Genomic DNA, 17049 nt, shown 5'->3' with positions numbered 1-17049 from the left:
TATGTTGCTTTGTCGCGAGTCAGAAGTTTATCTGGTTTGTTTTTGATTGATTTTGATGAGTCAAAGATTGCTGCAGATGGAAACTGTGTAAAAGAATATAACAGGTTAAGAAGAGTGTATGCTCCCCATTTAGGGAAATATCCTGTGTTTGAAAAGCGTGTGGTAGGTCGAAAAAGAAGATATTAGTATATCTGTAGTGAAGTTATAGAGAAGGAAAAAAATCATAATAATGTTGAGATTGCAAGTAAAAAGAAAAAGGATACTGTAGAACAGACTGTTGGTTATCACTTTGAAAATACTTCTGGTATCAACTGCTATGCTAAAGTAGTGGTCAATGCTGTTTTTTTTCTTGAAAGCTTGCAAGAGCAAATTGAGGAGAATCGGGAAAAAAGATTTTGTTCCTTGTTGCATTCTGTTTATGAAAAATTGAGAACAGATAAAACTAAAATGCAAAGCGTTTCTGATATTCGTGATCTTTTGGATATATGGTCTGGTTCTAGACAATTTACGCAGAATATCCAACAAGATGCTCAGGAATTTCTAATGTATATGCTTACCGTATTGGAAAATGAAGGCATAGAAATTGAAAATCTTTTTGGCCTTCGTTATAAATGGGAACATCAATGTGAAAATTGTATGTTCACATGTAGCACTGACATAGACACTGAAAGATTTATATATTTGACATTACCAGACTATAAATCAGTGTATTTCAATAAACTAGTTAAATCAGCAAATCAGAACATGGACTGTAGCCAATGCAACTCAGAAATGTTATCAACATTATTTATACAAAGATATGGACAATATATAATTTTAAAAAAACAACGCTGTACAGCTGATGGAAGAAAATTGGAAACTTTGATAAAAACTTTTGTAGCAAGTCAACTATCAATTTCAGGAAGAACGTTTGTAGCAGTAGCAATAATTTTCCATGATGGTCCTTCTACAACATCTGGACATTACACTGCGTATTTAAAATGTGATAATGGATGGACATATTGTAATGATGCTCAATTGGGTTTTAAACAACGCTTGACTCGCGAATTACCAAATTCCTACCTAATATTTTTAAAGCCAAAGCTTTAGGAACATAATTCAGTGTATTAGGAATATGTTAAAATGTCTTAATATGATTACTATTGGACAATTTCAGTTTAAAGGATTTCAGCAATACCATTTGGCCCTGAGGAAAGGTATACATTTTAATTATGGACTTTTTGTTGCACATTCTCAAAGCATATATTTTTTAAAACCTCATTTACAGAGTACAGAAATTATAAAAAGAATTCTTTATTGAATCATTATTTGAGTACTTTCAGATTCAAGTAAAAAAATGTGCTTAGAAGGAACCATTTTAAATATCTGTGTGATTTGAATGAAATGGTTTGTTATTGACGATGTATGAGTAATAGTTTATCGTAGGCACCACGCACCGAACACGACTTCACGAAATTGCATTCAAAAGTAATATAGGTTTATTAAAAGTAAAAATACATTATTTTTATGAGTAGCTTAGATTATGTCTTGCCTTAATATTTATATTAAATCCATATATATATCTTTTTTGGCATTAAAATATTTTGCGGGACTCGCGCACCCACCGTGCCAAATACGTATATGACGTCACGTGGAAGCACGCGAGCATCGCGTAATGTACAACGTATGCATCGCGTATGCGCTTGAAGTCACGTACGGGTCGCATAGCAATCGAGCAGGAAAATACGTATTCATCGCACACCCTACGCGGATCCTGAACAACAGTGGTAAAGTGGCGGCTAGGTTCCGTGCATTGTTCGAGAACGGTACGCATTGGGTGCGTGACTTTCCCTAAAAATTTCTTTTTTTTTAAACAATAACAAAATATTAACAATATATTTTTAAAAATATATATAAAAAAATAGAGTTAGAATATTTTTAAAAATATATTTTTTTAAATTTACATTAAAAACGTAATGCAATTTAAAAAAAATATGTTAAAAAAAAGAAGTATAAAAAACGTAAATAAAACAATTAATGCACTTAAAAATTATGATTTAGAAAACCTAGAGATATGTTATAGATAGGAATTAGATTTTAAAAAACCTTAGAAATTCACGGACAGGTTTCAGGGGTGCTATATTTAGATATTAGCATTTAAAAATCCTTTGAAATTCACTGAAAAAAAGTAGGTTTCAGGGGCGTTATAGTTAGAAACTAGCTTTTAAAAAACCTTTGAAATTCACTGAAAAAAACATAGGTTTCAGATACGTTATAGTTAGGAATTAGAAATTAAAAAACCTTAAAAATTCACTGAAAAAACCATAGGTTTCAGGTATGTTATAGTTAGGAATTCGCATTTAAAAAACCTTAGAAATTCACTGAAAAAACCATAGGTTTCAGGTATGTTATAGGTAGGAATTCGCATTTAAAAAACCTTAGAAATTCACTGAAAAAAACATAGGTTTCAAGGGTGTTATAGTTAGGTGGGCATTTCACTCGTACATGATATTGTTATATTGATCATTGACAGCATGTATGAGTGAATCTTTAGGTAAGTGATTAGATGTGTGTGTAGATGTAGGAATCACTGAGTGGATTTTTAGAAACGTGTATTGGTGGGTGAATGGATTCAAATATGGTACTCTGTATTTTACAGTGAGTGATGAAAGGTTATACTAGTGTATGATGAGGTGTATCTGACTGTCACGTGGAAGATGTCATCAGTGATGTCATCAGTGATGCCATTTGAGATGTCATCAGTGATGTCACTGACCATGTCATGAATGATGTAATATGTGACATCATCAGCAGTGGATTGCGGGAGCGCGTGTTATAGCCAGCAGAAATAACTATAACGAAGGAATTTCAATGGTTTTGTACGAGTGAAATGTCCAGAAAACTATAACAGCCCTGAAACCTATGTTTTTTTCAGTGAATTTCTAAGGTTTTTTAAATGCTAATTCCTAACTATAACATGTCTGAAACCTATGGTTTTTTCAGTGAATATATATATATATATGTATATAATATATATCCACACACTCACACACACACACACACATAGATATATGTATATGTGAGTAAACAAATGCCCTGGAGCTGCGCAGAACTCACTCGGCAATAAGCCACCCATCCGGGTTTCTCTGACAGTTCACCTTTGCATGCAGGTATTATCAATTGTTTGCCTGTTTGCCTGACGCGTTTCAAGACACAAGGTCTCTTCCTCAACATGCTTTATGTTTGAGTCACCAATGATAGTGCAGCCCACTTAGGGCAAATCATCCAATGAGGAGAGAGCATGATTTAAATAAAGAAAACAGGAGCGAACCGTCACTCATTTGTTGAGCTGCCTCTGAGGAAGAGACCTTGTGTCTTGAAACGCGTCAGGCAAACAGGCAAACAATTGATAATACCTGCATGCAAAGGTGAACTGTCAGAGAAACCCGGATGGGTGGCTTATTGCCGAGTGAGTTCTGCGCAGCTCCAGGGCATTTGTTTACTCACATTACTTGCACGGCGGCCCTCGTCGTGGCAGAACGCACCATCTCGGTAACATGGAGAGGCCGTGGTCTGGAACTGGTTCGGACTGTTGCGGCGCAATAAGCCAGACGAATAATGCTTACCTGAACATCCAGGATCCTACCAAGGAAATGAACTGCTTTTATTAAACAAGTGAGTCGGAACCTACTTAAGGAAAAAATGTTTGTGTTGCTCCTTGGGACTACTAAACCCAACATGCTTTATGTTTGAGTCACCAATGATAGTGCAGCCCACTTAGGGCAAATCATCCAATGAGGAGAGAGCATGATTTAAATAAAGAAAACAGGAGCGAACCGTCACTCATTTGTTGAGCTGCCTCTGAGGAAGAGACCTTGTGTCTTGAAACGCGTCAGGCAAACAGGCAAACAATTGATAATACCTGCATGCAAAGGTGAACTGTCAGAGAAACCCGGATGGGTGGCTTATTGCCGAGTGAGTTCTGCGCAGCTCCAGGGCATTTGTTTACTCACATTACTTGCACGGCGGCCCTCGTCGTGGCACAACGCACCACCTCGGTAACATCGAGAGGCCGTGGTCTGGAACTGGTTCGGACTGTTGCGGCGCAATAAGCCAGACGAATAATGCTTACCTGAACATCCAGGATCCTACCAAGGAAATGAACTGCTTTCATTAAACAAGTGAGTCGGAACCTACTTAAGGAAAAAATGTTTGTGTTGCTCCTTGTGACTACTAAACCCAACATGCTTTATGTTTGAGTCACCAATGATAGTGCAGCCCACTTAGGGCAAATCATCCAATGAGGAGAGAGCATGATTTAAATAAAGAAAACAGGAGCGAACCGTCACTCATTTGTTGAGCTGCCTCTGAGGAAGAGACCTTATGTCTTGAAACGCGTCAGGCAAACAGGCAAAAAATTGATAATACCTGCATGCAAAGGTGAACTGTCAGAGAAACCCGGATGGGTGGCTTATTGCCGAGTGAGTTCTGCGCAGCTCCAGGGCATTTGTTTACTCACATTACTTGCACGGCGGCCCTCGTCGTGGCAGAACGCACCATCTCGGTAACATCAAGAGGCCGTGGTCTGGAACTGGTTCGGACTGTTGCGGCGCAATAAGCCAGACGAATAATGCTTACCTGAACATCCAGGATCCTACCAAGGAAATGAACTGCTTTTATTAAACAAGTGAGTCGGAACCTACTTAAGGAAAAAATGTTTGTGTTGCTCCTTGGGACTACTAAACCCAACATGCTTTATGTTTGAGTCACCAATGATAGTGCAGCCCACTTAGGGCAAATCATCCAATGAGGAGAGAGCATGATTTAAATAAAGAAAACAGGAGCGAACCGTCACTCATTTGTTGAGCTGCCTCTGAGGAAGAGACCTTGTGTCTTGAAACGCGTCAGGCAAACAGGCAAACAATTGATAATACCTGCATGCAAAGGTGAACTGTCAGAGAAACCCGGATGGGTGGCTTATTGCCGAGTGAGTTCTGCGCAGCTCCAGGGCATTTGTTTACTCACATTACTTGCACGGCGGCCCTCGTCGTGGCAGAACGCACCATCTCGGTAACATCGAGAGGCCGTGGTCTGGAACTGGTTCGGACTGTTGCGGCGTAATAAGCCAGACGAATAATGCTTACCTGAACATCCAGGATCCTACCAAGGAAATGAACTGCTTTTATTAAACAAGTGAGTCGGAACCTACTTAAGGAAAAAATGTTTGTGTTGCTCCTTGGGACTACTAAACCCAACATGCTTTATGTTTGAGTCACCAATGATGGTGCAGCCCACTTAGGGCAAATCATCCAATGAGGAGAGAGCATGATTTAAATAAAGAAAACAGGAGCGAACCGTCACTCATTTGTTGAGCTGCCTCTGAGGAAGAGACCTTGTGTCTTGAAACGCGTCAGGCAAACAGGCAAACAATTGATAATACCTGCATGCAAAGGTGAACTGTCAGAGAAACCCGGATGGGTGGCTTATTGCCGAGTGAGTTCTGCGCAGCTCCAGGGCATTTGTTTACTCACATTACTTGCACGGCGGCCCTCGTCGTGGCACAACGCACCACCTCGGTAACATCAAGAGGCCGTGGTCTGGAACTGGTTCGGACTGTTGCGGCGCAATAAGCCAGACGAATAATGCTTACCTGAACATCCAGGATCCTACCAAGGAAATGAACTGCTTTTATTAAACAAGTGAGTCGGAACCTACTTAAGGAAAAAATGTTTGTGTTGCTCCTTGGGACTACTAAACCCAACATGCTTTATGTTTGAGTCACCAATGATAGTGCAGCCCACTTAGGGCAAATCATCCAATGAGGAGAGAGCATGATTTAAATAAAGAAAACAGGAGCGAACCGTCACTCATTTGTTGAGCTGCCTCTGAGGAAGAGACCTTGTGTCTTGAAACGCGTCAGGCAAACAGGCAAACAATTGATAATACCTGCATGCAAAGGTGAACTGTCAGAGAAACCCGGATGGGTGGCTTATTGCCGAGTGAGTTCTGCGCAGCTCCAGGGCATTTGTTTACTCACATTACTTGCACGGCGGCCCTCGTCGTGGCAGAACGCACCATCTCGGTAACATCGAGAGGCCGTGGTCTGGAACTGGTTCGGACTGTTGCGGCGTAATAAGCCAGACGAATAATGCTTACCTGAACATCCAGGATCCTACCAAGGAAATGAACTGCTTTTATTAAACAAGTGAGTCGGAACCTACTTAAGGAAAAAATGTTTGTGTTGCTCCTTGGGACTACTAAACCCAACATGCTTTATGTTTGAGTCACCAATGATAGTGCAGCCCACTTAGGGCAAATCATCCAATGAGGAGAGAGCATGATTTAAATAAAGAAAACAGGAGCGAACCGTCACTCATTTGTTGAGCTGCCTCTGAGGAAGAGACCTTGTGTCTTGAAACGCGTCAGGCAAACAGGCAAACAATTGATAATACCTGCATGCAAAGGTGAACTGTCAGAGAAACCCGGATGGGTGGCTTATTGCCGAGTGAGTTCTGCGCAGCTCCAGGGCATTTGTTTACTCACATTACTTGCACGGCGGCCCTCGTCGTGGCACAACGCACCACCTCGGTAACATCGAGAGGCCGTGGTCTGGAACTGGTTCGGACTGTTGCGGCGCAATAAGCCAGACGAATAATGCTTACCTGAACATCCAGGATCCTACCAAGGAAATGAACTGCTTTTATTAAACAAGTGAGTCGGAACCTACTTAAGGAAAAAATGTTTGTGTTGCTCCTTGGGACTACTAAACCCAACATGCTTTATGTTTGAGTCACCAATGATAGTGCAGCCCACTTAGGGCAAATCATCCAATGAGGAGAGAGCATGATTTAAATAAAGAAAACAGGAGCGAACCGTCACTCATTTGTTGAGCTGCCTCTGAGGAAGAGACCTTGTGTCTTGAAACGCGTCAGGCAAACAGGCAAACAATTGATAATACCTGCATGCAAAGGTGAACTGTCAGAGAAACCCGGATGGGTGGCTTATTGCCGAGTGAGTTCTGCGCAGCTCCAGGGTATTTGTTTACTCACATTACTTGCACGGCGGCCCTCGTCGTGGCAGAACGCACCATCTCGGTAACATCAAGAGGCCGTGGTCTGGAACTGGTTCGGACTGTTGCGGCGCAATAAGCCAGACGAATAATGCTTACCTGAACATCCAGGATCCTACCAAGGAAATGAACTGCTTTTATTAAACAAGTGAGTCGGAACCTACTTAAGGAAAAAATGTTTGTGTTGCTCCTTGGGACTACTAAACCCAACATGCTTTATGTTTGAGTCACCAATGATAGTGCAGCCCACTTAGGGCAAATCATCCAATGAGGAGAGAGCATGATTTAAATAAAGAAAACAGGAGCGAACCGTCACTCATTTGTTGAGCTGCCTCTGAGGAAGAGACCTTGTGTCTTGAAACGCGTCAGGCAAACAGGCAAACAATTGATAATACCTGCATGCAAAGGTGAACTGTCAGAGAAACCCGGATGGGTGGCTTATTGCCGAGTGAGTTCTGCGCAGCTCCAGGGCATTTGTTTACTCACATTACTTGCACGGCGGCCCTCGTCGTGGCAGAACGCACCATCTCGGTAACATCGAGAGGCCGTGGTCTGGAACTGGTTCGGACTGTTGCGGCGTAATAAGCCAGACGAATAATGCTTACCTGAACATCCAGGATCCTACCAAGGAAATGAACTGCTTTTATTAAACAAGTGAGTCGGAACCTACTTAAGGAAAAAATGTTTGTGTTGCTCCTTGGGACTACTAAACCCAACATGCTTTATGTTTGAGTCACCAATGATAGTGCAGCCCACTTAGGGCAAATCATCCAATGAGGAGAGAGCATGATTTAAATAAAGAAAACAGGAGCGAACCGTCACTCATTTGTTGAGCTGCCTCTGAGGAAGAGACCTTGTGTCTTGAAACGCGTCAGGCAAACAGGCAAACAATTGATAATACCTGCATGCAAAGGTGAACTGTCAGAGAAACCCGGATGGGTGGCTTATTGCCGAGTGAGTTCTGCGCAGCTCCAGGGCATTTGTTTACTCACATTACTTGCACGGCGGCCCTCGTCGTGGCACAACGCACCACCTCGGTAACATCAAGAGGCCGTGGTCTGGAACTGGTTCGGACTGTTGCGGCGCAATAAGCCAGACGAATAATGCTTACCTGAACATCCAGGATCCTACCAAGGAAATGAACTGCTTTTATTAAACAAGTGAGTCGGAACCTACTTAAGGAAAAAATGTTTGTGTTGCTCCTTGGGACTACTAAACCCAACATGCTTTATGTTTGAGTCACCAATGATAGTGCAGCCCACTTAGGGCAAATCATCCAATGAGGAGAGAGCATGATTTAAATAAAGAAAACAGGAGCGAACCGTCACTCATTTGTTGAGCTGCCTCTGAGGAAGAGACCTTGTGTCTTGAAACGCGTCAGGCAAACAGGCAAACAATTGATAATACCTGCATGCAAAGGTGAACTGTCAGAGAAACCCGGATGGGTGGCTTATTGCCGAGTGAGTTCTGCGCAGCTCCAGGGCATTTGTTTACTCACATTACTTGCACGGCGGCCCTCGTCGTGGCAGAACGCACCATCTCGGTAACATCGAGAGGCCGTGGTCTGGAACTGGTTCGGACTGTTGCGGCGTAATAAGCCAGACGAATAATGCTTACCTGAACATCCAGGATCCTACCAAGGAAATGAACTGCTTTTATTAAACAAGTGAGTCGGAACCTACTTAAGGAAAAAATGTTTGTGTTGCTCCTTGGGACTACTAAACCCAACATGCTTTATGTTTGAGTCACCAATGATAGTGCAGCCCACTTAGGGCAAATCATCCAATGAGGAGAGAGCATGATTTAAATAAAGAAAACAGGAGCGAACCGTCACTCATTTGTTGAGCTGCCTCTGAGGAAGAGACCTTGTGTCTTGAAACGCGTCAGGCAAACAGGCAAACAATTGATAATACCTGCATGCAAAGGTGAACTGTCAGAGAAACCCGGATGGGTGGCTTATTGCCGAGTGAGTTCTGCGCAGCTCCAGGGCATTTGTTTACTCACATTACTTGCACGGCGGCCCTCGTCGTGGCACAACGCACCACCTCGGTAACATCGAGAGGCCGTGGTCTGGAACTGGTTCGGACTGTTGCGGCGCAATAAGCCAGACGAATAATGCTTACCTGAACATCCAGGATCCTACCAAGGAAATGAACTGCTTTCATTAAACAAGTGAGTCGGAACCTACTTAAGGAAAAAATGTTTGTGTTGCTCCTTGGGACTACTAAACCCAACATGCTTCATGTTTGAGTCACCAATGATAGTGCAGCCCACTTAGGGCAAATCATCCAATGAGGAGAGAGCATGATTTAAATAAAGAAAACAGGAGCGAACCGTCACTCATTTGTTGAGCTGCCTCTGAGGAAGAGACCTTGTGTCTTGAAACGCGTCAGGCAAACAGGCAAACAATTGATAATACCTGCATGCAAAGGTGAACTGTCAGAGAAACCCGGATGGGTGGCTTATTGCCGAGTGAGTTCTGCGCAGCTCCAGGGCATTTGTTTACTCACATTACTTGCACGGCGGCCCTCGTCGTGGCAGAACGCACCATCTCGGTAACATCAAGAGGCCGTGGTCTGGAACTGGTTCGGACTGTTGCGGCGCAATAAGCCAGACGAATAATGCTTACCTGAACATCCAGGATCCTACCAAGGAAATGAACTGCTTTTATTAAACAAGTGAGTCGGAACCTACTTAAGGATAAAATGTTTGTGTTGCTCCTTGGGACTACTAAACCCAACATGCTTTATGTTTGAGTCACCAATGATAGTGCAGCCCACTTAGGGCAAATCATCCAATGAGGAGAGAGCATGATTTAAATAAAGAAAACAGGAGCAAACCGTCACTCATTTGTTGAGCTGCCTCTGAGGAAGAGACCTTGTGTCTTGAAACGCGTCAGGCAAACAGGCAAACAATTGATAATACCTGCATGCAAAGGTGAACTGTCAGAGAAACCCGGATGGGTGGCTTATTGCCGAGTGAGTTCTGCGCAGCTCCAGGGCATTTGTTTACTCACATTACTTGCACGGCGGCCCTCGTTGTGGCAGAACGCACCATCTCGGTAACATCGAGAGGCCGTGGTCTGGAACTGGTTCGGACTGTTGCGGCGTAATAAGCCAGACGAATAATGCTTACCTGAACATCCAGGATCCTACCAAGGAAATTAACTGCTTTTATTAAACAAGTGAGTCGGAACCTACTTAAGGAAAAAATGTTTGTGTTGCTCCTTGGGACTACTAAACCCAACATGCTTTATGTTTGAGTCACCAATGATAGTGCAGCCCACTTAGGGCAAATCATCCAATGAGGAGAGAGCATGATTTAAATAAAGAAAACAGGAGCGAACCGTCACTCATTTGTTGAGCAGACTCTGAGGAAGAGACCTTGTGTCTTGAAACGCGTCAGGCAAACAGGCAAACAATTGATAATACCTGCATGCAAAGGTGAACTGTCAGAGAAACCCGGATGGGTGGCTTATTGCCGAGTGAGTTCTGCGCAGCTCCAGGGCATTTGTTTACTCAGATATATGTATATATACACACACACACACACAGACACATATGTATATTTATTTTAACTGAAAAAAGCAAAGGTTACAGAGCGTTACAGTTAGCTTCAGATTTTACACGCGCAAAACCGTAATTCAGCAGCTATAGTTATCTCAAGTAACGACAACTCACACCCCAGCAATACACATTTTTCTCATCAATAATTATTCATTATGTCATGGAAGATGTCATGACTGATGTAAAAGGTGGGGTAATTAGCAGGACCTATGGCCAAATCCCCGCATGTAGCCAACCCCACACTGTGCACAGTCTTTGGCCGTGTACAGAGTGGGGTTGGCCACAAGGCCTGACCTGCAGTTCTTAACCTGTGTTCTGGGTCTGGAAAGCCTACTCGGGGGGCATGCGATTGCTTAAAAAATTATGAAACATTACCAGATTTATAAGGTGTCTATAAATGAGGATGCAAAATCCAGGTTGAAAATGATAAAATGATAAAGTCAAGTTCGCGCTATATAAATCTGCAACAAAAAAAACCTATCTTATTCACTTTTAAAATAAAAATACCTACCTCTGCCTGTTGCTCATAAAAGTGTGTTTCATTTTACTGTAGTTAATAAAGAAGTGCTTTAAGGATTTTGTTTACAAATATTTTGGAAATAGATACCTTTCTTTATAAAACAATTGTTCTGGGACCTTGCAGCTAGGTGGAGATATTCCACTGTTATTGATATGAATTAATATCCCATGGTGGAGAAAGGCTACAGCTTGGGAGAGTTTTATGTTTCATACTCACATTTCCTATGCACAGTATCTGCACTGTCAGTAATGCCAGGGTCAACACACTCCTGACGGTCACTTAGCGGCTCAAAGGTAAAGACACTTCAAGAGGGCAGACCTTGCCATTCTTTCTGTTACAATAACACATGTGCTTCAAAGACATACCCAGTTTTTCGTCACATATTCATCTTTCATCCAGGTCTTCAGGTTGTTGAGGGCCAAGTTGATTTCAATGTGTATTAAACTGGTCTCCCCCACTTCCGTCTCGAATGCAGGCTACGAGGGCACAACCATGAAAGAAGGGAAAAGAACAAGACAACATGAGTGGGAGTGTGGGCAAGGGATGGGGTGAACGAGGAGAAAGGGAAGAAACAAGACAAGGTGACGGTAGTAAAGGCTGAGCATTAGGACAGTGGGAATAAGGGGGACTCAATAGCAAGAAACAGCAAAAGATGACCACAAAGTTGAGTACAATTGAAATGCAGTGGAGGTGAAGAGTAAACAAGGAGAACATAGGTAGAGCAGCGCATGTTGAAAAGCGAGCGAGAGACAGCATTGATGGGGAGAAGAGGACAATGACATATTAACTCTGAGGGGATTATATCAACTCTTAAGTAAACTATACCGACCTTGAGTGATGCTGTAATGTCAGCAGAAAAGGAATCCTCTCAGTGTTTGAGGCGAGCAGGTGACTTACATGCCGCTTTGGTAAAACAGCAATCAACTGACCGTGCCACGCCAATCCACTGCTTATCTTTTGCAATGCTTAGAACGACATTCGTGCAAAAATTACGCGCTGATTAAAATAAAATTTAAAGAAGGCTTAAAATAATATAAATCCAAACTGACTCTTTCTAACTCTGCCGACAATTAAAATAAAATTATAGAGGCTCATATCAAACAGAAAGAGATTTTTAAAATTAGGAAGGAGCTCTTATCAGCAAAAAGAATTTCGATAAATATAACTCTCTAAATAAATAAAATGAATCAAAGACAGCATCGCCTGTAATTCCACGAATGGTTTCGATGTAAAACCCGACAAAACCCCTTCTGTTCTTTCGTCTTTCATTGAGAGAGACGGAGACTGGTTCCAAGAAATGATGTCAAAAGTAAAGTCTGGTTCACCATTAGAACCCGGTCTTGCAGCAAGTTTATAATGACAGTCCACGGCAAGCAGATCATCCCTTTTCGGCCTACTGAATAGGTCCTTAGCCCAGGGTGGAGTACCAGCCTCATTGAAGAGCACAATGGTCATTTATTATTAAAAAAGCAGGGAAAATATCCCATAGTGCTATAAAAGTCTAGGCCAATATCCCTGCTCCCTTACCAGGCCAAACCTTACGTGCCTGTGTAGCCCAAGAAATGTGCAAGCACCAACAGCCTTCTGATTTTCTTCGCCCCTTCGGGTGGAATTCTGCCCAAATGCATAGCATGGAATCTGTGGATGGCTTGAGGTGGGACGATGACTGGGGATCAGTCTCAGCCTTGGTGCTGCTCAATCTGTCAGCTGCCTCTGACAAGGCTGACCATCAGATTCTGGTCGACCGTGTGGACAATGCTGGCCTTTAAGGACCATCCATGAATTGGAGGACATCTTTTTTGGCAGATCGCACCCAGACAGTTCATCTCTTGCATTATTCTGCTAAAGCACTTGCAATTAGTGGGGAGTTCCTCAAGGCTCCCCTCTATCCCCTCATTTGATCTACCTACACATTAAGCCTCAGATGCAAGAACTAGCAACAAGAGAGTTAAACTCTACAACTATGCCATTGATTCTCAAGTCTTGCAATGACTTGATGAAACATTGGCCTCGCTACTTGAACTCCGGAACGCTCTGCACCTCTTTCGAAATTGGAGAAGCTCCAATTATCTTAAATTAAATGGAGATGAAACAGAGATCATAATACTGAACAATAACTCAAATATCTGGAATTAGTCTATTGGGAGGTAGAAATGTGACTGGTACTAATCCAATGGTGAAAAGCCTTTGAGTTTTTATGGACAGTAACTTGGCCATGAAACCTCAGGTTGGTTTAGTGGTATCCAAATGCACATTCATGTTGAAGATGCTAAGGAAAGTTGCTCTACTTTAAAACTTGTTGCCTCATCTTTCAGGTCTAGTAAGGCATACCACCTTTTTTGTAGTTATGAAGAACAAGTTACTGGATGTGCCCCAGACTTAACGTGTGCAGTGCCTATATAGGCACCACCCCAGCATTTTCGAGACTTTCCACGCCAGAAGCGTGGAGCCATGAAGAACACTGACCACTGGTGTGGAAAACTAGGGCCCTGAAAGAGGAAAAATCCTGTCTCTAGAAATCCATTCACAGAGTGGGGAGGATGGGTGGCTACATAGAGTCTCCACCAGATAAGGCGTTACTGAAGTTAAGTAACTTGTTCATCTGATAGAGACTTCTAGATGCAGATTCCTTACCTTAGAATAAATACCCAAACAATATCTCCCCGGAGGCGGGTCTGCAAAACCATTTCACAACGGACCTGACTGTCCAGGCAATAGTGCTTGGTGAACGTGTGCAGAGAAGCCCACTTTGCTGCCTGGCAGATGTCCAGGACTGGAACTCCGGGTGCCAATGCAGTGGTCGCAGCCTCAGCTCTGGTGGAATGAGCACACAAACCCAAAGCGGGCTGCTTCTTGAGCAGTGTCTAGCAGATTTTAATGCTGATTTTAATGCAGACCATGATCCATCGAGATATGGTATATTTCTGCACCACCTTCACCTTCTTTTCTCTGACACACCCCACGAAGAGTTGATTGTTCACCCGGAAATCTTTTGTATGGTCAAGGGTAAAACGACAGTGCTCTTTCTGGATCTAATTAGTGGAGTTGCTCCTCTTCCTAAGAGGGATTTGGTGGAACATATTCTCAACAGGGTATTTGAACAGGGATTGCTGATCTTGCAACCGCAGAAAGACCAAGATGGCAGAAAGATAGCCTTTTAAAGTACCCATAGCAGAGCACTGCTGGATAAGAGAAGAAATAAATAGAAATACCTTAGAAAGAGGAGCAGAAGGGGTCAACCTGATTTTTTGCACAACATGCCACAAACGTGCCGCAATGGCAGGTGTACATTGTCTTGGTGGAGGGACACCTGGCTAGCAAGATAACATTTTAGACTTAGGGCGGAAGGATGAAAGCTGTCAACTGTTGCCGCTCAATCTCCACACATGACGGCTAAATGTTGCCAGGTTAACTGCTGCTGCAACAGAAGTTTCCCCCCAAAGTGGCAGCCTAAGTGGAAGAACAATGTCAATGCTCAACAGCTCGAGTTGCCAAGTTCTCCGAGCCCAGTCCGGAGTCACAATGATGACCTGGGCCCAGTTGTTACTGATCTTTTTGAGAGCTGTGGGCAGAAGTGGTATGGGCGGAAAGGCATACAGGAGGCCTGAGCTCCACTTGAGATAAAAAGCATCTCTGAGTGAAAGCCGCCTTGGAAACTTCCGTGTGCAAAACTTCTGACATTACTGCATTCTTGGCAGTGATGAAGAGATCTAACCAAGGCTCTCCTGACTGCTGAAACAGACCTTGCACCACCTCTGGATGGAGACACCATTTGTGATCCGATAGGCATCTTTGACAGAGTTTGTTTGCCCTAGCGTTCAAAGAGTCCTCCAGGTGTTGAACCACCAGGTAAATGCCCTGACGTTCCCGCCATGTCCAGAGGTGCGTGGCCTCTTCATAAAGGGTCCACAATCCCACATCACCCTGTTTGTTGCAGTACCAAATGGCAGTGTAGTTGTTTGTGAACACCTGCACTGGCCTTCCCTTCATGGAGAGTAGAAAGGCTTTCAATGCCAGCTGGATCGCCAAGAGCTCCGGTAGGGTGATGTAGAGTCCGGATTCTGCCCGAATCAGAGGCCTCTGATCTCCATCTCCACCAGGTGGCAACCCCATCCCAGGAGGGACGCATCTGTCACTACTGTCAGATCTTGTTGGGGAAGGCACAGGGGTCTGCCGCTGACCCAATCGCAGTTCGTCATCCACCACTGCAGATCTTTTGCAGTTCTGTCTAAGATCTGGACCATGTTGGAGGGATTCTTATGATGCTGGGACCATTGGTACTTCAGATCCCATTGCAGAACCTGCATATGCCAGTGGGAATGTGTCACAAGCAGGATTCAGGTGGCCATGAGGCCCAGCAGCCTCAGAATCCGTCTCACTGAAACCCAGGACACATCGGTATGTTAGCCAGAATATCCTGGTCTCGCCTCTTGGGAGGATAAACCTGAAACTGTACTGTCCAGAACAGCTCAGATGAAAGGGAGCATCTGAGAGGGAGTCAGGTGTGAATTTGGCATGTTGATAGTGAACCCCAGAGAGTGCAGGATGTCCGCCGTAGTCTGGAGGTGGGAGCCCGGCTTCAACAGCGAGTCATCGAGTTGGAGCAAGGCTGGTACTTCTGATGTCCACAGATGAACTGAAACCCCCTCCACTACCTTGGTGAACACCCGAAGGGCGCTGGTAAGGCCAAAAGGGAGCACAGCAAATTGAAAGTGCTCATGGTACACGGTGAACCGCAGGCAACGCCTGTGGGCAGGCAAGACAGGAATGTAGAAGTAGGCGTCCTGCAAGTCCAACACTACCAGCCAGTGTACCAGATCGAGGGCAGACAGAACTTGAGGGAGCATGAGCATTTTGAATTTCTCCTTTCTTAGGAAGAAATTGAGAGGGTGCAGGTCTAGGATATGACAAAGGCCTTCATCATTTTAGGGTACCAGAAAGTAGCAGGAATAACAAGCATGACCTACTTCTTGTGTTGGCACCTTCTCTATGACTCCCTTGGCCAAGCGAGCCGCTACTTGCTGGTGGAGTAAGGAGAGGTGGTCCTCCTGTGGCAAGTGGGTGGCATAGGTGGCGGAGTAGTCATGAAAGGGAGGGAGTAGTCCCTTCAGATAATCTGGAGAACCCAACGGTGTAATGTAACTGACCTCCAGAGGTGCAGGTGATGGCGCATCCTGCCTCCCACTGGTTGCTCATGATGGTTAGAGGGCGAACTAAAGAGGTTTGGAGACTGCGGCTGCTGGGGGAGTGGTGGAATGGCCTGAACTCTGGCTGCCTGACCCACAGGGTATGGGGGAACCGTGTCTTCAGCCGAGCAGAGGCTGGGAATCTGGCGTGCCGTGGTGGCTGGGCGGGTAAAGACGTGGTTGGAAGCCCCTTCCGTGGCCACGAAAGGAGTGAGAGGTGGAGTGAGAGGTGGACTGGGGTTGAAGTTCTCCAGCGCTGAATAATGTCTCAGAAAAGACAGAAGTCATGAAAGGGCATGTCCATAAATGAAGCTGGGACAGCCCCTGAAAAGCCAGTCACCCTCAGCCAGGTGTGGCACCGTAAGGCCACAGACAAAGAAACTGCTCTGTTCTAGACCATAGGAATAGGGCTCAGGTTCCGGTCTGGAGGGTATGGCCCCATTTGGTGTTGACTGATGCCCCTCCAGTTGGGTTTCGGAGTCGGAGATGTGGATAGGGATAGTGCCAGTGGTGCCGGGAGCTTCGACATGGGGATTGGTGTTGGGGAAGGTTGAGCTGGTATAACAGGCACCAGTCTGGATCCATCGTGGATCGAAGGGGCGTGACTGATGCCGGGAGCAGTCCGCTGTGGGGAACCAGTGGGGTCCCTTCCCGAACCCGCAGGGTCCGAAGGTGCCCCAGCAAGGACAGGCCACCCAAATATGAGGTGCATGGCCTCATAAAATTCTC

The 17049-nt window shown here is 44.3% G+C and overlaps 1 pseudogene across 1 annotated transcript in view; it reads right to left on the bottom strand.

Annotated features, from left to right (window-relative positions):
- The window catches only part of LOC146839544 (aldehyde dehydrogenase family 3 member B1-like), a 386047-nt pseudogene that overhangs the window by 204128 nt on the left and 164870 nt on the right, over positions 1-17049 (bottom strand). Inside the window, exon 3 of the transcript XR_014981105.1 lies at positions 11500-11610. The product of XR_014981105.1 is annotated as an aldehyde dehydrogenase family 3 member B1-like (transcript). The remainder of the gene's footprint in view (positions 1-11499; positions 11611-17049) is intronic.

This window comes from Triturus cristatus, chromosome 4_1 (assembly GCF_964204655.1).
Source record: "Triturus cristatus chromosome 4_1, aTriCri1.1, whole genome shotgun sequence".
Lineage (NCBI taxonomy): Eukaryota > Metazoa > Chordata > Amphibia > Caudata > Salamandridae > Triturus > Triturus cristatus.
Note: the sequence above shows the minus strand (reverse complement) of the source record. Positions and strands in the feature narration are given on the sequence as shown.